Here is a 22,515-nt window from a genome sequence, read left to right on the forward strand (position 1 = left end):
TTTCTATTACAGGAAATACTGCATTTACTGGGCTACTGAGGTGTTCCTTTGCTTTCATTAAGAAAAAAAATAAATATCACAGGTGTAGATGAATAATATATGAAAATATTCTATTTAATTTCCTGTATATCTCTCTTCACTGTACCTGTAGGATTCTACACAAAATAAGCTTTGCTCCTTTTTAATTAATTTTGTCTAGTGTCTCACATTTATGCTGTAAATAATCCACTGATCATGAATTCTCTGTTTGCATTGAATAAACCATTATTGGAGCAACATGAGAAGCATAAATGGTTTGGACATCAACATTTCAGTATTTTTAATTTATACTTGTTATTTAGCATTCAGGCACAGAACTCCTCTGGGGCCTTTTACCCACATCCTCCAAATCAAATAAAAGTCAGACTTCTGAATAAGAAAGAACTGCTGATCTGACCATGCTGTTGTGCACTAGGGCAGTGTCTTTTTCATTCTGTTTTACACTAGGAAAAAAAACCAGATCATTTTAAAATTATTCGAAACACAATTATGAAACCATAGTGCTGAGTTTCACAGTCCTCAGGAATTTCACTGTGGTTTGCATTTCATTTCGTCCTGGAAAGTTTGCATTTCTTTCAGGGAATTTAAGCTCTCTTAGGTTACACAGGAAAACTTAACCCTACAATGAATTTTTAATATGTACCTTCTAAATAGGATATGGTCTAATTAATTCTTTACTCCCAAGTACCCACATTAAACAGCTTTATGAAACGTTCATATATCCCTAGGAAGCCCTAAATAAAAAAACCTGAGATGCATCTAGTGAGTTAACTTCTAATTCTCCTCTGTGGTTAGAGACAAAACAATGAAAAGATGCAGTGATATTTGCCAGTTTGCTCTTTTTTACCCATCAGACTGAGATAAGGTGATGCGAATTTGTAGGTAATGAAAACACCCCTTGCAATTTGTCGACGTTAACTGAACCATCATTCTAAACACACATTATTAAAATTTGTTGTTTCTGCACAAACTTTAATTTCCCTTATTATTATTTTCTCATTTTTCACTCTGACCTACTCATCCCCATCAGCTGATGCACATGTTGCCCATCTAAAATGCACTTTTGTCTTCTTTTTTTCCCTCACAATATTTAACTTATACACAAGATGAAAAATGTATCAATTAATAGACATCCACCACCAAATCTACTCGGAAAAATGACAGCACTCTCATGACAATATAAAATTTGTGTTTGCTTGGGTTTTTTTAAATGAATTCTGTGTGCACCTGATAAGCAGTGGATCATAGAAGCTCATATCTTTTAGTACAACAGGAGCATAACAGACTTCATGAAGTCCATTTTTTGACTTGAGTACAGCAGCTGCTGGAGGTCACTGAATATTTTTAAATGCAAACTTGTATCTCCTACGAGACAATTCAGCATATCTAACATGTACCCTATCTAAATATTCACAGGCACTTTCTAATTATTTTCAGGATATATTCTGGCATGACAGATCATGCTAACAGCTTCATTAACTCTGCTGTGCAGCACCACTGCATGGACAGTGTGCCCAGCCTAATCTAGGCAAGAAAAACTGTGCAACTCCCCAACTTCAGCAGGATAACAGTTACTCTCTCTCTGGATGTTAATGAGATTGGAAAAGTTTCAGGTGAAGCCATCAGAACATTAATACAAATTGTACTGGTGCACTATGCAGTTATTTTTTTAGCAGCTCTGCCTGCGCATAGCATTGTTCTTTCATTAAAGAAAACAGATGATGACGCCTTTGACACAGTTCCTTCATTTACAGATTACACAATAATGGAGCTTGGTGGTGTCTGTTTGTAATAATGAAAATTTCATTCAATTCATGTTTAGCTGTGAAAGATTTGATTTTTTCAGTAAATTTTTACCTAAACCCTCACTTAGAGATGGAATAGATGGCCTAGAGATAGCACATTCTTTTCTTCCAAGAATCTCTAAAATTTCAAGTTCATTCATTCACTTTTCCAAAGCTAGATTTCTATAGCTATGGATTACCACCAGTAATAGTTGCTAGAAGGAGGAACAGTTATTTTTCACTGTTTGACCTAAATTAATTTGCCAGGAATTGTTTTGTTTGTAAAACAGCAATAAATAGCAGTAATCTATGTTTCAGGCTTTCCTATCCTTAGTGGGCCCATCTGTATTACAGTGTTTTAACCCAAGTGGTGAGTTGTAAATGGTCAATAAAACTGGAAATTTAACAAGATTTTTAAAAATAAAAAAGAAAAAAAAATAAAAGAAGAAAGAAGAAACAAAGCATTTAGACATTTGCTTTGACACCCTATTCAAAATATAAAATACTAAGGAAAGATCAGAACAAGGCAAAGCTACCCTTTCCACAAAACACCACACAAAACTGACCTAAAGTATTTAATGTTTACATTCCAACACCTTTTAAGAATAAAGTTGACGCCTGAGCTGATGTCTTCTCCAAGGCAGTTGTTTTTTCTAGCTACTGGCAAAGCTGCTGTGTCAGACTTGATTATCTACTAAAGTTTACACAACCTTGTCTTGACTCAGTTCATTTTGTGTGCAGTTTATGCATTGATTAATTGCATAATCAAGCTGTGGCAGCATCAAAGGGGAATCACCTTCTGGCCAAGCCTGAGAGAGCTGCGTTCAATCGTCTCCAGCTGAAGTCACAAAGCCAAATTCTGCTCTGGCAGAAACAGGCAGAGAGCCCCACTAAGTCAATAAGATAATCAAAGCTTTGTAATTAGATCGATGCAAAGAACAGCAGCAAGGCCTGGCAGAAATCTGCATTGGACATAGGTCCAGATATACCCAGGGCTGACTTTGTCCTGGGAATTTTTCGTACCTTTGAGCAGCTGAGCTGAAGCAGAAATTCAGAGCATTTATGGATCCTGCCAAAGAATATCAAGAGAGGCAGGCATATATAAAAAGGAACATATTTCACTGTTACCTGATACTTCAGCCTTCTCTGTCTAATGAGAAGCACAGCAACCAAAAATCCCATCTCAAACCTGACGAACTCACTGAGTATAGGATGTACTTTTATATGCAGAGAAGTAGAATGTATTCAAAATTCAAGTCTATCAAGACATATCCATCAGACAATCTTCAATGTCTGCAGTCTGGACACCCTCTTAAGGAAATACTACTGCTCAGGAAGAGCTTCTAAATGATAAAGTTTTGTGCAAAAATTTTAAAACCTTTTAAGAGAGTTGTAAGATGTTTTCTGATGTTTCTTTTGGTGAGTGAGGGAGAAGGAAAATTCTGACAATACATGTTATTTTAGCCCCAGTTTAATTCCCTCAGGAAAAAAAAATAAAAAGGAAAAAATAAAAGAGTCTGATTTCAGAAAAGTTTTCACCAGAAAAAGTAGGGAATTTTGTACAGAAGTGTATATTCTGCACAGCGTATATGGTCATGTTCTCTTTCTCTGTCAGGAAATGCTCTTTGAACTCAAGGGCATCTTCTCAAGAATCAGAGTCCCATCATGCTGGGACCTGTGTACTGACAGAAGATTGCACTTCCCTTGCCCACAGAACTGTGTATGATCACACTAACTTCCACAGTTATGAAATGGCTGAATAAATCAAGGGTGCTTTCCTCTGCTGGAACCAGATATCAGCTCCATATTTCAAATATCACCATGCCACAGCAGAGCAAGTGCTCTGGCAGCCTTGGGGAAGGCTCCAAATTTTTACTTAGAAACCTTTTCTCTTCTGTTTTTCAGTGTGAAAATATCAGTGCTACTAATGTACTTCTACTCCAATATCAGGAAGAGACAAGAGAGAAAATTAGTCACCTTGAGTGGAAACCTCAGTAAGTCCAGGGCATATGATTTTGCTGAGGTAAAGCAGAATTTGCAGCTTTCAAGGTTTGGCTTGAGAACTGTTGCTTAGAGGAAATTGAGACAAATGTGTTGCTTTGCCAATACCATTAAGATAAAAAGAGGCTTGTATTAAACAAGAGCGTTCCACTTAGATCATGCACCCAGTTAAAGCTGGCCATCTCAACCTACCCATCGAGCAAAGAGCCCACCCTGATCCTTTTCTCAGGAGTCAGGCTGAGTTGAGCTGTAGCAATTTCTGAACTACAAATGTTCTGAGCTGATGTGGGCCAGCTGCACTTTAACTGAGGCCAGAAGGCATTAACTATTTCACTACTGCTTCGCTGTGCACAATTCATCCCACATGTGCACCTGTTGTGACAATACACAGACCCAAAGTGCTGGGATAATTGGCCAGTGGGTAAGTGGCCTAATCAGCTGTACAAAAACATCAGTAAAAACCATCAGAAGTAAAGGCTGATAAGCAGAAGGGAAAAAAAATAACCCCATGGGTTATTTTTCCCTTTTGAACAGGCAAAAATATTTACAGCTTTTCCAAAGTGCTGTCACACACTGAGGCATATCAAGCCAAGCGTTTTAGAAGCCTTTTAATTTAGGACGCCTGAGTGACAATACACGAGCCACAGTGAGTGGCAGCCATTCAGTGCAGTGGGGCTCCTCACAAGATTAAGAACTAATCAGTGAGCTCAGCTCTGATCCCTGTTTCATGTCCCAGCCAAAGGGATCAAGAGGGCAAGGGATCAGCATGGCACAAAGGTACTTGTCAGCAGACACTGCTCAGAGATCAGCGTGAGGGTCACCCACTGCGAGGATTAAACTCCCCCAGAGGAGGGGGCAGTGGCAGCCAGGCAGGGAGGGAGAAAATGAGAAAGGAAGGAGATTTCTTCAACAAACCAGCCAGACTGAGAAGGGCAGGGTGGGAAACGGGGCTGCTTATTAAATGGAATAACTTAAGGTGACAGAGTTTCATTTTTTCAGAAGGTCTGTAGCACCCAACTGAGACATACTTTTAGTGAACACTGTCAGCTCATGCCTGCCCACCTCCCTACCCACCAAAGCCTCTTTCTGCTGTCATCCTATAAAAGAAAAAGCTCCCCCAGGTATCATAACATTGACCAAAATATATCTGGAATACAAAAAGATTCAAATATATACGTTTGGGAGTATACTGAATTCAAAATATTTTCACCTTCTGGCAAGATCTAAGCTTTCTCCCAGGTGTTATCAGTGGAAAAGGAAACAGATCATGTGAAGACTGCCTGAGGAATCTAAAACTTTTAAGAAGCAGCTGGAAAAGGTGTCAACCAAGGGATTACAATGGATTAACCTTGAAAAATTCTATTCTTCTCAGGTCTGTCTGCTCATAGTTAGGTACCACAGGTTGGCTATTAATAGATGTACTGTAAAGGTAGCAGTATTTCAAGATATGTGGTTATCCTTGGCCACCTATCTGGGAGGAGAATCAATCCCCTTTTTGTACTAAATTTCCCTTTAGCTCTCCTTCCCAACTTGTTAAAAACAAACCATGGAAAAAACACCCACCAAATCTCTTAGAATACCAACGTGCACACACACAAATGTACAGGCATATATACACCCCCTTCATGCTGCATTTCTACAGCATACATTGAATTCTTCTGCTGTACCTTCTACAACAACCATTGACTACATAATTGAATACACCTGTAATTATTACGTTGCTCCTCTAGGAGATTGACCAGCAGAGCACATCAGCAGATACAAAACAAAGCTTTTTAAAAAAATCTTTTCATTAGCAGACACAATTTGGTCAGTTATTTCTACAAAGAAACCTCGATTATATTCGCAGGTCGCATACAATTAAATTGTTTTACATATTTAACATTCAAAACCAAACTTGTTTGACAAGACACACCAGAGAGGTTCCTGGAGATCTAAAATCCTCCCCAGGACCTGCAGATTGTTAATGTTCCTGACACACGTTTTAACTCACAACCTCCAGTGCTCAAATTCAAATATTTTGTTTACTGATACCCTTGTTAAGCTTTACTAGCCAGCTTAAAATTTAAGCTGTTTCCAACAACTGGCACAACACAGAGATACATTTATTTTAAGACACGTATTACATATGCTTAAAAGTGGAAAAGAGAAAAAATATTCTACTCCCCTCCCCTCAGAGCAGATTGGTCACCAAAAGAATTTAAAACCCTGTTAAGAGGAATTGATGCATGGAAAAAATACTCTTGTTATGTGCATTTTAATTAATCACCTCCATAAAGCTCAAAGCCATCTGTTCAATGGGTGGTGAGGAGAAAAAAGATGAGGCTGGAGAAGACAATCGTGGTGGTATTCAAGTGTACTTAGAGTGGCAATTGCAATACAGAGGTATTGGGCCAGCACAGCTTTGCAGAACATTTAATAGAATATTCCCATACTTAAAAGAAAGGCTCACAGAGAACATGAATATTTTAAGGGGAACAAATTCCTAAAGCAATAGTAGGTTCTGTTACAGCAGCAATCAGTTTTCTATTTGAAATGCTGACAAAACCTTGAGTAGGAAATTCAGCCTTGACAGTGATCCCTAACCACTGAACCCCTGCCTGCATTCCAGGACATGGAATGGGTGGGTTTCACTGGAAACTGTCTCTTGAAACCTGCATTTTCTCCCAGTCTGGCAAATTCTTTGCGAACATAAAAGCCAAAATATCATCAGGTGAGGGCCTTCAATCCCACCTCAAGTAACACATTACACACATCTCACAGGGAAGTAACATTTGGATTATAAGGTTGCATCCATTTCTGAAGGCTACCGATCCCAGCAGCAAGCAGAGACATATTATCTTAGGGTTTTTTTTATTTGTTTGGGGAACAAAGCTACAGAAAACATAAGAAAACTGAGAATTCAGTCTGATCCTAGATTCTTCCAAAATGGTTAATTCATACCCTGAATAATAATTGCCATAATTCACCCACTAAGTTTATGTTTAGAGCCTTGTTACCTAATACAGTTTCCCAAAAATAACTATACAGCCAAACTGCTATTCCCATAACATAATTTGATATGGCAAAGCACATATTAACTTTTTTTTTTTTATATCCTCCACAAAAAAATTTGAGTGCTCCACTGCATTCTCTGGAAAAATCATTAGTCAGTGTATACATTAACATAATTGATATGTTGAATTGATACTTGAAACAGCTCACAGCTGGTAGCATGCCAAGTGAGATTTTATGATTTTTCACTTCACAAATGCCTTCTCGGAGAATTTTCCTTGTGTGCACATTTTTGCTTTGGAAAAACTAACAACTGGCAGGCTTTTGAAGTGCTCCACGGTAATTAATGACTCTGATTTACATGTCTACAGTACATTACACAGACACATGTCAGGCTGTAACACTGAGTGCTTAAAAGCTCTGATTCCCCCATCATTGGTCTTGGATTTGCACAGAACAGACACCAACAGCAAAAATTTTACCCAGCTCCACAATGGCAGGGACCGTGACAGACTTTCCACCAAAATATCCCCTGCATGTGACATCAGCCAACCCACAGCTCGCAAGGGGAAGTCAAGACATCACCTGATGCGTTTTTAGGACAAGCCCGAGCTGGCAGAGGGAGCTCATTGCAGATCAAACCTTTTGAGCTGTATGGTTGCAGTTGCTGTCACTTGGCACCAGGAACATAAAAGCCAAACCCCCTTTTTGTTGAGCCACAGCCCAAAGCCAGCTGGCAAAGCATTTCAACCCCGAAAATCTCCCCAAACTTCAGTTTTGATGTAATTCCACAAATGCTCTAAGCTTACTTTTTTTTTTTTTCTGATTTTCTTGGGGTTTTTTGGTTTGTTTGTTTCAAGCCCTTCCTCACATCTGACCTTTACTCCTTTTTTAAACAAATGGAATGAACTTGGGACTTACCAAACCAGCTTGACAGACCTTTATGACAGTTGTTTCCCACCCTGCAGCAAATTCATCCCAGGATGGAGTGGTGCTAACAATTTTTTCAGCTTTCTTCCATAAGATTTTGATACTTTTTACCTGAAAAATAAAATAGAGTGAAAATATGAAAACAGGGCAGTCATCTTTAAGCTTGTATTTTAAAAACAGCAATCAGAATTCTGTGATTTTTGTGCTCTTCCCCCCCCCCCCCCAAATAATGTCACATTTCTTTTTCACTTAAGGAAGCTTAAGAAGAACAGAGTGTAGTGGGTAAAGCACCCCTGAAGTCTTACACTTCTTCCACACATCTACCTTCTTTAGGTGCCTTTTCTCATCTCTGCTATCAACAATACCTCATGTGGGTTGCAAATGTCACTGTGAAATACTCACTTTTTAAAAGGAAAAATTATTCTCAAAGAAATCCAAGGAAAACCACTCACTTTAAACATCCCATTTCAAGCAAGAAATTTTCCATCTCACAAATAAAACAGTTTTTCTAAAAGCACGCAAAATAAATCTGGTGGATGAGTCACAAAGACCTCACAAAACTCTGTTTTTACAGCTATATCGTTGAGACCAAATTAAGCTTGACAGTTTCCTTTAAAATAAATTATTAAGTTAGAGATCATGGAATAAATAGCACTTGATAAAAAAATAGCCTTCTTATTCTCTAAAAATGTTTAGAATCAGGGAAAAGAGATCTTAATCTCCAGCTGAATGAAATAGATCTATCGAGGTAAGAAAGTACCAGTGGATGCAATATGAGAAAACAGCTCTGCATTAATTTCATCTCTGCTTTCTAGAGTGATAAAGGACTTCTTTCCTTGACTTTTTCTCATGCTATACAGGCCAATTCTAAGGCTCTCTCCCACTACACATGCCAAGTTATTTTTTTATAATGACATGAGAAGGAAAAATGCATGCTTGGTAGGAAAAGGGGAGCAAAGAAGCTCTACTAAATCAACACTTGTTTAGATCCAAGGAAAAGAGGAATTCTATTGACACAGACTCATATAGCAGGATATCTCTTCCTAAGTAAACACCTGCATGATCTCCTTGCTTGAAGGGAAATCAATTGAGTTGTGCTTATCTCTTAAATTAATTATCAATTAATGAATTCTATGTATTTATTAAACTTGTTATTAGTATGTTATTCTTCATTGTATTCACTCCTTTCCTAATAATTAAATATTTGTTTGTGTCTCCAAGGCTATTAAAAAGATATCCACAAGAGTAATTATGAGGACATTCTAGTCCCTTTTACCTCAGAAGAGATAAGAGATTTTCATGAAAGTGTCTGGAAGTGTCTTTCACTGTTTCAGAGCTCATAGACTTTCCATTAAAATAATAATAAAAATTATAACAGTTAAATGGTCATTCCAGCTCCAGAAGTTTTAAGATTTTAAACACATGAAACGGAAGGGAATAAGATTCCCACAATGACATGAAATACTGTAGGAGAGATCACTTTCAAATCTAGGTGTCATGATGACAGGAAAGCTGAAATCCATGGTTGTGAACAGTCTGTGGCAGCCCAGTGACAACTGAAGCTGGACAGACTGAGGATATTATTTGAGAATGGGGTTTTGACTTGCTCCTCTACAAAGACTGATTAATACTGGAATTGAGGGAGGAAATGAAACCACTTTCAGCAATTCTCCCAGTTCTACATCACTTGGCTGAAACCCAGGAACTGTAATGTGTAATTTTGGTGCTGGAAGACTCCTTTAATTATAAATTGAGGGGAAGGTGGACAGCTCTGGAAGTGCAATGGCTTAACTGATCTTGCTGTCCTACAAATCCCAAGGGACTTGTGACATTAGATTCTGCTGGCTTCCTTCAGGAGACAAATCCTTTTCATCTTAGAAAATACCCATGAGCACATCAGCTAAAATATGTACTGACTTTTAAAAATATATCACTTTCAGTTTTAATTTAGTCAACTTATGTGTACAGTTGGCTTCAATGGTCTTAGAGGTCTTTTCCACCCTAAATGATACTATGATATTTGCATTTTATGTTCTTATATTCTGGTGTCTTTTCTGTACCAACTTGAGCTATTTAGGATGTGTGGTACAGTATATAACGTGCTGTATAGAATAAAATTTCCTATCAGTATAGGGAAGTAGATACAAGCACTTCTCTAACAATTTATCAAAATGTTCCATCAAAAATAACTGTACAGGTGATGACACGAAAATTACACAAATCAATATAAAAAAGCAATAATGAATATCAGACAAACAAGATATTAGCATATCATAGAGAAGCAGAGGTAAAGGAGTATCTCAATTATTAAAAGCTTTCCAACCAAAAGAAGATGCTGCTGTCATTGACTTTTGACTTTATACAGTCACAGTGGTGCAGTAAGATGTCACAAGGTCAAAAGATCAAATGCTGTAAATAACTGGTCTTCTCTGTATTAATGAATACTTAGAGAATAAAACCCAAGCTTTGTATTCAAGAATATCTCTATTTATCCAAGCAGCAAGCCAAAAAAAAAAAAAAAAAAGCCATTATCAGAAGCAACTATATTTCTTACTGAAAAACAATTAGTGAAGCAGTTATCTCAAGATGAGATAAAGACCCAAGCTGAAATGCTGTGATTATAATCACATGGCCTGACTAAAGGCTGCCTGCATGCCTGCCAGACACAGGAGAGGTAAACCCTTTCTCCCCCTCTGTATTCACTATACCTGAGGGTCAACCACCTTGCAGGATATTCTCCTTCGCCTTTTAACTTCTTCCTACCAAATGATCTCATCAAAATACTCCTCTGAACAGCTATTCTCCAATCATTTCCTCTTTCTTCCACTTAGAAAGAACCATAAAAATAACAGAAAATTTCTTTCTTCCAAAAAAAATTTAAGAAACAAACATTGCATGTGACTCCTAAGTAAATATATTTCCTGATTAAAGGCAGAGCAAGTCCATCTGCTCCATCTCTGTGTAGTTCCAGCATTCAGAGAGAATATGTGAGAAACCTGTCAACACTCTGTAAGAGGAGGAGGAATATCATCACACAATTTCACTGAATTTCATAACCAGGCATAAACAGCTGAGTCTAATGCCCACAGGAAAGAAAATATTACACTTTAATTGGGTAGTCTTCTTCAGCAGAGAAGAACCCACAACAGGAAGTACAACAGGAAATAGATCAGGACGTAGAAGTTTAAAAGATCTCTCATCCAAAGTATTGCTATCCCTCAGAAGCAGAATATCAGACCTGGGCGAGGACAGCGGAAGTTAACAGGAGAAGTGGCACCCACTGGTGACACAGGAGCAAAATAAAAAGGTGAAATACAGCAGTAGGAATTCTCACCCTGGGTTATTCCCACACTGACTTCCCTGTTTCTCTTGGAGTTAAAATCCCTCTTAAGTAAGATAACCACAGGGTTGTCATATCCTTTAATATTTTATTTCTTCTAAGAAAAAGCCTATGAAGGGTCAAATAGTTGTTTACTTGGAAGTCCTTAAGCCAAATACTTTTTTACACTTAATGGTGTAGGAAAAAATATGGCTGATTCTGTGTACGAAACACTTCATCTGTTTGAATAGGAGCAGGAAGGAGGGAGATACTCATAGTTTCAACTTTCATCACCACAGGGAACATGAAAAAAACATGCAAAAAACACATTTTCCCTGCTGTTGTCTATTCTACATTACACCTATAAAATTACTACTGAAAATATACAGTGGAAACAAAGGATTTGGATGCAACAGAAACCACTGGATATGACAACAGAAAAGGTAAATTCTTGAGTGCATGTTATAAAAGTCTCTACTGGAGGAAAGGTTTCATGAACCCTGGTCTGCTCTGCACTCTTCTTATGATCTTTTAGAATGATCAATATTCCAGTTGACATAAATTTCTTGTTCTCAAGTCACCCTTATGAAAATTAGGCTTTCAATATCAGTACTCTGATTTTAATTAGTTGCCAATACCTCTCTCCTCTTATTTGTACAGATATTTACAGGGCATTGCCCTTTGCCGGTATTGTGACAATATGGTTTAATATGAACATCCTTCCTCCTGTATTTCTTTTGATAGGAGATATCTTAAAATAGATTAACAGTCTCATTAGACTGCACTAACCTCCACTACAGAAAGAAAGAAACCATGCTGTACATCATCAGCCTTCAAGGACAAATCTTAAAGGCTTCTCTGTCCTGCTTTGAGCCCTCAACTTATCATTCATAATGAACTTTCCTGCCAAAAGGCACAACTGTCAACAGGTGACAAATCATTGCATCAAGTGGCAATTTTTCACTTTTGTTGCTCCACTTTCCTCCCTGGCATCCTCTTACAGGATACGTATTTGCTGCAGAAATGAATGCATGATGTATTACCAGCCCTTAATTTCTCCAAATTCACTTTCCAAATGACATGGTGAACTTTAGGTTTTGCTCTTACATGGGCAGAGAGGGATAGGACAAGGGAGAATGGTTCTAAACTAAAAAGCAAGAGATTTTAGATTAAATGTTAGGAAGAAAAACTTTGCTCAGAGGGTAGTGAGGCACTGGAAGAAGTTGCCCAGAGAAGTTGCCCCATCCCTGGAGGTGAACCTGTTAATGGATTTTCACTTCAACAGAAAGCAGAGGTTTAAAGGGATTGAGATGCCACAGATGTTTGTACAGCTGACACTTGCAGGGAACTTCCCCACCACAACATGGGACAGTATGGGAAGTATAGCAGGTTCTGGGATATAGGGATGCAAACCTGTGTTGCAGGGGTCCTGAGAAGCAACCAAGGGAAAATTTGAGGAGAAAGAAAGAAAAACGCACACAAGAATCATAGTTAAAAAAAAAAAGCCTTGCTACTTTTGCTGTTCACAGAATGCTTGATGTTTTAAATAAGAAGTTATACACGTTGTATGGTCTAAAAAAAGCCAGATAAAACCTTTGGGAACCAAGTACTATCATGGCCAAGCACATAAGTACTCATCCTTGTGTGTCAGGGACTTTCAGAGGTGTGTGATGTGACTACCATTGGCTTTTGAATAATTTCCAGCGAACACTGATCTTGAACAACTGTCATGAACATTCCCATATAGTTCCTCATTCCTGGAGTTGCATCAGTAGGCCCAAGGCTTACTGGAGAGTCCAGGAGATCTACTCCTAAAGAGCTGCACCTTTCTGCAAGCAACTGTGCTGTGGTTCTGTTAGCACAGTTTCAAAAAAATATTTAAGGAAAAAACATGAGTTTTCTTCTGGGATATCATCTATGATCATCCTGGAAGCCAGACCCTCTAGCCTTTCTGTAAGGAACACCAGAATTATCCTTCTCCTGCCCAAACTCACGGCCTTCTCCTTTCTTCTGAAGAAAGTGACCCCACGACTTTTAAAATGTGCACATTTTTGAGCTCTTCCACTAAACCAGGTTGCTCCCAGACCCATCCAGCTTGACATAATCATAGAGCGAACAAATATTTAAAATGCACACTTTGTTCCCAGAAAGCAATGAAGAAGGCTCCTTTTGATTACATACCTAATGACACTTTCCACTAAATCCTCATTTAGCAAAGCACAGCATTCTACCTGCTCTGGCCGTTTCAGTATTTCCAACTTCCTGGTCATGCTAATAATTTGAGGAAGAAAAACCAAATAGCACAGGCAGAACTGTAAAAGATGGGACAAGGGATGCCATTAGCCCTTGTCACGTCAAAAATAAAGTATGTAGATCACATCCAAAACTACCTGTCTGCCAGAGTAGTAGCACTTGTACAGATTATCTTAGACCATCATGAGCACACAAACCCAGAAGTGAACGTTGTTTGTGCTGGATTTTTACATCTTGACATTAGCAGTGCTTTTAAGTGGGATTTTTTTGTTGTTGTAAAGGTTAATAAATCAAGGAACACACATAAGCAATGCAGTAGCAGCCTTCACACATGCTGGGCAATTATGCGTGTAGGGAAGACAAATAGGCAAACTGTTCCAGCAGGATGAAATACTAAATTTTCCACAATGAAGGATTTGCCACTGCCTTGCAAAGAAGGAGAGTGAGAGAGCGATGGGGAAGCGAGTCAGGAGGGAATTCCACATGTGATTTACTAACACACTCACAGCGCATTTACAGCCATTAAGGCAATCCTTCCTCCAGAGATTCCTCTAATGCTCCCACTTGGATTGTCAGGAATGAATCCTCACAGCTTCACGGGACTATTATGCTTTGACTGTTTGAATTGTCAGCCCTCTCTCCTGCACATAAATGTAATTCTCATTACAGCTAAAGAGGTCGTGTGGAAGCAATCTAAGGAAAGTAAAATTACAGATTGCTGGTCAAAATTAGCTGTTTACTCCATGCTATGCCAGGATTCATAATTTGCAATTACTTAGTTGCTCAGAAGGATCCCTGTACATCCACACCTAGGAAATGCCAGCTGTCACCACGTGGAGCTGATGTGCACTTGTATGATCAAAAAAACCCGAGAATTAAAAAGGGAACTGAGTGAGTGGACCAGCAATGGCCCTTTCAGCTGCACCACCGATGGTAAATAGAGGCAACCATACAGTGAGTACCTGGATAAAGGAGGGTCTGGCCTATTTCTTGTCTATTTCTGCCCTATTTCTTGCTTATTTCTAGACTCTTTCTGGCCCATTTCTTGCCCATTTCTGTTACACTGCAAGTTCTGGTATATGGATACACACCACACATCAAATAAGCATCTACTCAATTTCTACAAACCCACTGGAAACACACTTTTAATTTCCAGACTTTCCCCTTGATTAAATAAAGTATTTAAAGACATATTCTTACTCTCAAGTAAGCCCTTCAAAACAGGGTAACATACAAGTTGATATTTAGAGCACGTATTCCTTTAGACAGTAAAAAATGAAATTCAGGATTAATAAAACAAAGTAAATTACTCATTTCTCCCAAGCCCTACTTAAAAACTGTATTTTTCAGGCAATACAAGGGGTATGCATGGATCATGAATGAAATATTTCCATCCACAGGAGTCAGGGGTTTTTTTCTGCATGCTGTTACTGGATGGAAAGCACATTTTTCAAAAGAAAAAAAAAAGAAAATGTAAGAAAAAAATATAAAAGCAGGTAGAACTTATTTATTGAAAGATCATAATTGGTCTTAGTACACAGCATTCATTTAGAAACTGTCTTGGGCTTGCTAAATTAAATGTAAGGCTTACAAGGGATGAAATATTTGAAGAACACAGGTGGTTTTTATCCTCAGAAGCTGAAAAAAACCCCCTTCTTCAAACTACAGAAAGCCAAATGCATGGATGGAGCAGTTAAAATGAATGTTAGGTATTACAGCACATAAAAGAGTAATCCACACTTCACAAAAAAAACCAGGTGGATAAATGGATTTCCTCCCTTGGTTTGCCAAAGTCAGAGCCGGTCACTTTTCAGAGTATATTGTAGAACCTTATAAATATGATTTTTGCCTTCTCTCTCTGTCTCACAGAGAGGTCAAAAAGAAGGAGCACCTTGAGTAGCAGTCAGGAAATATTCTCTGGGGACATAACTGGTGACCTATGATCAGCTGTGGACATTAATCTAAAGTAATCCATGCTCATGGTTAAAAAAATTCTGTTTAATAGCCACAGAATACTCTTTGATAGATCAGTATCACATTGTAATGCTGATTTAAGTAAATTACATTGCAATTACTGAGTTAATAATGACCTAAACAATACTCAGGCAGGAATTTATTTTTTCTGAGTTCCAGATTTGGTCACTTAAAGTCTTTTTCCTGGTTTTTGTCCTAAAAGTGACATGAGAAATGCAATTTAAAAGGAATTAATTAAATATGTTTGTGTTTGTATTGCAGGAGTAGCTGATTGGCAGATAAAGCCTTACCCTTTTTGGTCACAGGTAGGAATTAAGTTCAGTCAAAAGTGGAACAAGTTTTTCAGTGCTATGTGAAGCGAGGTAATGTCTTCATTGTATTTATAATAGCCAAATGCTGATGTTCAAATGAAAAAAAAACCCAAAACAAAACAATCAATGAAGATATCATTACTGCCAATTTTAAGAGAGAATCTAGAGAAATTCCTGACTCTGCATATCAGATCTGTGCCATACTTTCAGAGCTCTTCCCCTCCAGTTCCTCACCTTCATAATGCAGAATCTACCCATGGCTACATCTTAATCTACATGACAGTCAATAATTGGGGAAAAAAAGAAAAAGAAAAAAAGAAACACCAAAAAAAGGAAAAGGATAGAGAGAAAGAAGAATTATTCTAAGCATGACACATTTAAGCCCTTTATCAGTAAAAAGTAGTCATTGTCAGACCCCCATACAGTAAGTCCCCTCCTGTGCAGCTCCGAAATATCTTAACTTCAAATTTGGCTTTTAAACAGGGAAGAATTCTTTCCAATAATAAGGAAGAAGATTCAAAACATTCTTTTCCAATTGCAGAAAATTAAATACCTATTTCTATTCAAGATATATAAAATATGTGTTGCTCTGATCAAATTTATTTAAATTATATTAAAATGCTTAGCATACTACTTTATTATATATACCCAAAATCATTTCATAATATATTATTTCTGTGAAGAGATTAAAATATTCTGCTGGATGTCTGAATTGTTTGAGAGCAGAATAAATTCCATTATGGCCTCTGCTCACATGACTTTCCTTTCTTTTATTTTTTTAGTGCATGTCAAGGATTGCAATTGTTTGAAGCAGTTGTTTTAAAAAAGTGTTTTCCAAAAGTTTGAAGAGATTCAGCTGTGGCTCCATTTCATGTTGACCAGGGCTGGTGTGAAATATTTTTGTCACACAGGTACAGGGATCAAGGGCAATGAAATCTATGGCCAATCATTGATATTTTTAGATTTCATTGCAAAGATCAGGTGGACAAGTTATTGAACAAAACTTACTGCAGCAATAAAGACAATTTCGTTCTTGTTATATCAGTAGCAAATTATTTTTCATCAGCTCAACATTTATGCATTTTTATCAGCACGTTGACTTTACCCTGAGCTAACAGGGGCTTTACATGTTGCTCTTTTGTAAACTTATTTGCAAATGCAGGAATTGTTTAAATTAGAATATATTGATTCTAACAATATTTTTCAAAGTCTAAAGAAAACATGGAAGGAAAGACTTTTAAAAAGTACAATTTACTAGAGCTCCAGCAGTCTAAACATCATTTTAAAACAAAGACATTTCAAGAGCTCCAACACCTTTAGTTGCTGGTATGGGATGAAATAATATTTCTGGCTCTGCTGCTCTGAACTTAAAGGGGACAAAATCAAACATAGTTTAAGCAGGTGTCTGCCTCCATGAGAGTAAAGCTTAGCACCCCAATTTGGAAAGAAAGCAATGTTACCTTTTTTAATATTGATTTTTGTTTTCTCTGATATCTCATCCAGGAAAAATACGTTACAAAATGCAGATGTAAACTCTGTACTGTGAAAAGTAATTTTACCTTGATATTAAAAATTACATCAAGGAGTTAAAATACAGAAATCTTGTCATCAAAGGTTTTCCACACACAAGCAGACAAATTTAAGCACAGTACTGATTTCTGACTACTGAGAGGGATTTCCATCTCAGCTGTAACCACGCATTAGCTCCTGATAACACCTTTCTTTCTATTATTACAGATGTCCTTAAAAAGTGAGCCCAAAGTCCTGAACAAAGCTTATGGGTATTTTAGGGCTCCGGAGAAGCAGAGCTGATCTGTGAGCAAACTGTTAGCAGGAGCTGTAATTCAACCAGGGATCACAATTCCTATCTGAAGGACTTCCCCAGGCAGCCAGCCCTGAGGGGGTGAAAAGCAGGAATGAGCTTTTCTGGATGAAGCTGCAGAGCAGCAGCGAAATATGGGTCTCAGCCCAGTAAATCCCTTTCCCTCCCTGGGGAAAAAAGGCAAAAACTCTCTCAGGTCAGAGTCAAATGAAGGACATTGGCAAACTGCTAATGCAGCCATCAACAACATCCAGAACACACAATTCAAATTACGAGTGTTGCATTATTATTAAATCTAAGAGCTCTCTCTCTCTGTACCCAGCTCATATGCTGATATTAGTGATTTTCTGAGTACGCATTTCCACAGGGATTCTGTCTTCCTCCTCTCTCTGTGGCTCAGGTTGCATTTGCTGGGAAGAAACCATTCCAAATGGGAACACCTGAGATTTGATGATTCAGCTTGTTCTGGGAGTAATGTAGATGGAATTAATTTATCCTTAACTCTTTCCCTGCAAAAGCATCTTGATTCTAGGCCTACGTCTGTGTAGGCCTAAGAGGTCTGGGCCTAGAACAGCTTCAACTAAAGTACTGTGGTTCTAAAAACATCATTTTGATGTTTTCTATACAAAAATTGAAAATAAACAGATCTTCAGAGCCCTCCTCAGCTTAGACAACTCAGATCTTCTGACATCTTGTGCTGGACAGGAAATCCACTACACAGAAACCCTTACGGAATATGCCACACAGTCTCCCCCCAGTAACAAATATATTATTTTCTTCCTATTGAATTCCTTTAAAACAAGAAAAGCCATGTAAAGCTTCCTTATGGGAGGACTTTAAAATTGATTAAGCCAGATGGTTCCAAAGACTCTTTCTGCATATTCATTTCTTTGTAGGAAAGGAAGAAGGAAAAAAAATCCTACATTAATTCTCCAGAGCTATTAAAGAAACAAAGCTAACCTTCTTAAATTTCTCAATGGCAATGAGTAGCTCTCAAAACATCTTCAATTAAGTAGTTTAATTTTCTGAATCCAGCTATTATCATCCCACGCAAATTTTACCCCAGCTTTTAGAAAATAGTACTTTTTTTCTTTTCTAATTGACAACATTATTATAAATTAAAATCTATGTTGGACCAAAGGTTAAAAATGTTATGGTTATGTACTGGTTCTGAAGTGGGAAGCAAGACTGTTATTTTCAGCCAGCTACAAGATTTTTATGATCTTCAGCAAGTTAATTAAAGACCAAACAATAGGAACCTTCCAGCTTTTTCTTTTCACTCTTTGGTTTATTAATACATATTAAGCTTCTGGAGCCAGAAATCTTTTCTTATTAATTCTACATTCAGAGCTTGATAAAATAGGCATTCCTTCCACAATACCTCATTTTACCTCAATACCCACACAATCTAGTAGCAATAGCAAAAATCTCCTAAAAAGTTGCCTGCAGGAGAGAACTATGAAAATTCAGATGAGTGAAAAAACAGAATCTTTTTAAAAGTGCACCTTTTAGTCCATTGATCATACAAAATAATTTTAGTTCATTTCATAACATTTCAGCAACATTCATTCATCTTTCATTCATAACATTCATTCAACATTCAATAACATTCATTCATACACATGAAAGCAACCTACCATAAGTGGAAAATTGCAGTAAATAAAAAGGCAAATGGTTCAGTTACTGTTTGCAATAACTTAATATCTGTGAACAGCCCTTCTTTGTCAAAGGCATGGAAGGATATCAAGCACAGTTTTGACTTCAGATGCAAGGTGGGCAAGGGAGCCACACTCTGGTCAGTGCCTCCAGGCAGGACAATTTAACATGCAAAAGCAGCTTTCTTGGCTAGGATCAAGTGCAAATGGGCCTGGAAGTGGGAGATGTTTGCTTGGAAATAGCATGGAAAGGGTATGCAAAATGCTGTGGTGTGGCTGTTAGAGTAATGAACTGTGAGTCTGAAGAGTAAAATCAGTGCTGAGAGGCACTTACTTAGAGATCAGCTCTGTCTCGGTGATACACTCTTGAACTGAAGTAGGAAAAAAAGGGCTACACAGAAGAAGAAAAAAAAAATCTACTCAGAACCACAACACTTCCCCCACTGACAGCTACACATATATTTACCCATCACCTTTTCATTGAGGTGGAAGTCTGTCTCTCTTTTTGTTTGTGTCAACATGAAACTCTGTAGGCATTAGATTGCTGTTTGAGAATGTCACACTGCCAAGAAGTGAAACAATGATGAAGGTTGTCAGAAAGGGAAGGAAGAATATCTATCATGCTAAAGAAACCAGATAAATAACAGATGACAGAATGTATTCTATGAAACACTGTTAGGAGCATAATCTTCAGGAGGACACTGAATTTGGATCAAAACCAGAAACCAACTTAAATAGTCTCATGTGTTCTTAATGTCAACTACAGTAAAACTGCAGAAAATTTTGAAATTAGTCTGTTACAAACATTCCTGGAAAAATTATTTGCAAAGACTGAATATCAACTTGAAATTCAATAGACTGCTAGACTGTTTAAAAAGTAGCAAGGAAATCCTATAAAATTCCTAGTTATATCTTCATAGTTCTTGTTTCACCACTGAAATGATCCTTGCATCTACTCCATTATTTTTACTCTTAGATAAAAATATTTCCCTTTCACAATCATAATATATTACATTAAACACATCTATAATTTTAGTCACAGGTGTAATGAGGGAAAAATAACTCCACCACTTTAATCAAAGGCAGGTTATTTCCACAATCTAGAACTAATCTGAAAGCAGACAGATGGCTCTAAGAAACGCTGCTTTTATCACACAACCGACAGATGTTTCTGAATGGCTTTTTGGTAATTGTCAGATAACCTTGCGTGTCTTGTGAGTGAGCTCTCTCTTAGCTTCTCACTTTAACTTTTGCTATCTTTGTCTCAAAAAACTGAAGCTGACAGTTTGAGGATGGCAAAGTCTTTGCACTGGGGAAGCTTCATTCACCTGTGGGAAGGAAAAGCAGCTCCAAGAAAGGGACTGTGCATCTGTCTGAAATCAAGGAGAGAGTACTGGAGCTGCTTTCAGGCAATACAAAGCAGCTCAGGCATTGTCCTCATCTCTAAGTCTGGAAATACATCCCTAAATAAGCTCTGAATTTTTTTTTTTACAGCTTTAAGGAAGCCAGAAATATTACTGCTGTAGTAGGAGTCCTAATTTGAGATCTTAAATACAAACAGAACATTAAGACTGCAAAATTAAAAATCAAGTTAGGTGCAGGAGACCCTTAGGAAAACAGACACACGTGGGACCTTACACAGATGTGCGGAATCTGGAAGCAAACTTTCAGACGTCATAAATCTGGAAGTGTGGCAAAAAATAACAGTAGGAGAAAAAAAGCATAGAACACTGACTCAAGGAACAAAATGTAACAATCTGCATCTAAAGACCATGCAGGCCCTGGAAATTACACTGATAAGAAAAACTGAGGTGATGATTACTCGTAAAAAGCTACACAATTCTATGAACTATTAAATCAATGAAAAAAATACAGATGTGTTCTTTAGATTAATATTTTGAGACTTCACCTAAGTCCGGTCACATAGGAGTTTTTGAAACATTTAATACTACTATGTATTACTTATTAGTCATCATAATGTGCTTTTAAATATTTGTTTAGTACACCTCCTGCAGTAGTCTTTGTTCTCTCCTTTTAATACTGTAAAATCATTTAACTTACTGTACACAATACATATTTGTCAATTATTTTTTCATAAAGCTATGAATTTTGAAATTAGAGTTTATTTTAAAACCTCACCATTTAATAACCATGAAAACCAAGATATCTGAGAGATTTCATTTATTTCACTGTGCAGTGAAATCATAGTGACATTATGGATGCTGGCAAATACTAAATTAGTATTGCATGATTAATCCAGCCAGATTCCTTCATAGTAAAACTCAGACTTAAGCAGAAATATGTATATTCTTACCAAAAAAATAAATCAACCTAAACAAACAAAAATTCAATCTAGAGCCATATTCTGAATTATGTCAACTGAGATTCCATCGTGCTGACAACTCCGACTTCATTTCCAGCAGTAAAACAGGTTCATAATCAGGATTTTGTTCTCTTTGTCCACTCAGTCCAATGGAGATATTTATCCTGAAGCCTGTGGATATTTGAGCAGGTCTGTAACCCACTTGGTGGAATGGCCAGGTAATTACCTATGTTTACACAAGAGAAAATTATACACACAAAAATCAAGGTTTGTTTTTATGTGTGTATGTATTTTTTTCCAATATTTCTTAGAATGGAACGTTATTAGAAAAACCAGATTATCTTCTGGCAATAAGGTAATAGCAATTTGGAGGAGAAGGAAGACAGAGTAATTTCCTGCAGAGAGAAGTTCCCTAAATAGGTGGGAGTGCAGTAATTGAGATGAAATCGAACATTTATAAATGACACGGAGTAGCAAGAAAAGTTCACAAAGCTCTTCTGAGGAGAGTTCTTTCTACGCCTCTCTTCAGCAGCAGACGTAGGGAGATTTGCTTGGGTTGGTTTCCATTTCAAGCACCAAGGTTCTTTCCTTTCTGAGAGTTAAAAGTCTTGATCTTGTTCAAGGTTTGCAATGACAACTAAAATGAAAATTATCAATCAGCTGTGGCTGCATTAGTCCATCTGCAAACTACCCACCTTTGAAATACTGGCAGGTAATATTTATAAACACCTTAGATCTTCTGGAATCAATACCTTATCCAGGTTTCTCTGCTCTCCAGTGATTTCTGTATTTGTGTAAACTAATAGAAAATGGACATGTATGAAATATGTTCTTTTCGTATAGTTCTCCCTAAAATCATAGTTCTTAATTTGCAAACTTAGGTTAATAAGCAAGAGATTTGAATTGCATTGAGTCAATGAAAACCAAGCCCTTCAATTATTTCCTGAGTGTTGGAAATGCCCACACAGACATCTCTAGCTGCACAAACGAGAACAATGAAAAGCCCAGGCCCAAAAAATCTTAAATCAAAGTAATTCCACAGGTCTCTCATTTCTTTAATGCAATCATACAGAGCTGAAATGGTGCACATTTAGATTAAGGCAGAGTGAT

General features: G+C 37.4%; 1 long non-coding RNA gene across 2 annotated transcripts in view; it reads right to left on the minus strand.

The window, feature by feature from the left end:
- The window catches only part of LOC125322093, a 186,677-nt gene that overhangs the window by 128,834 nt on the left and 35,328 nt on the right, over nt 1–22,515 (minus strand). For both annotated transcript variants that reach the window (XR_007201834.1, XR_007201835.1), the window contains exon 2: nt 7,740–7,859. This is a non-coding gene — a long non-coding RNA (uncharacterized LOC125322093). The remainder of the gene's footprint in view (nt 1–7,739; nt 7,860–22,515) is intronic.

This window comes from Corvus hawaiiensis, chromosome 2 (assembly GCF_020740725.1).
Source record: "Corvus hawaiiensis isolate bCorHaw1 chromosome 2, bCorHaw1.pri.cur, whole genome shotgun sequence".
In the NCBI taxonomy this organism is placed as follows: Eukaryota; Metazoa; Chordata; class Aves; order Passeriformes; family Corvidae; genus Corvus; species Corvus hawaiiensis.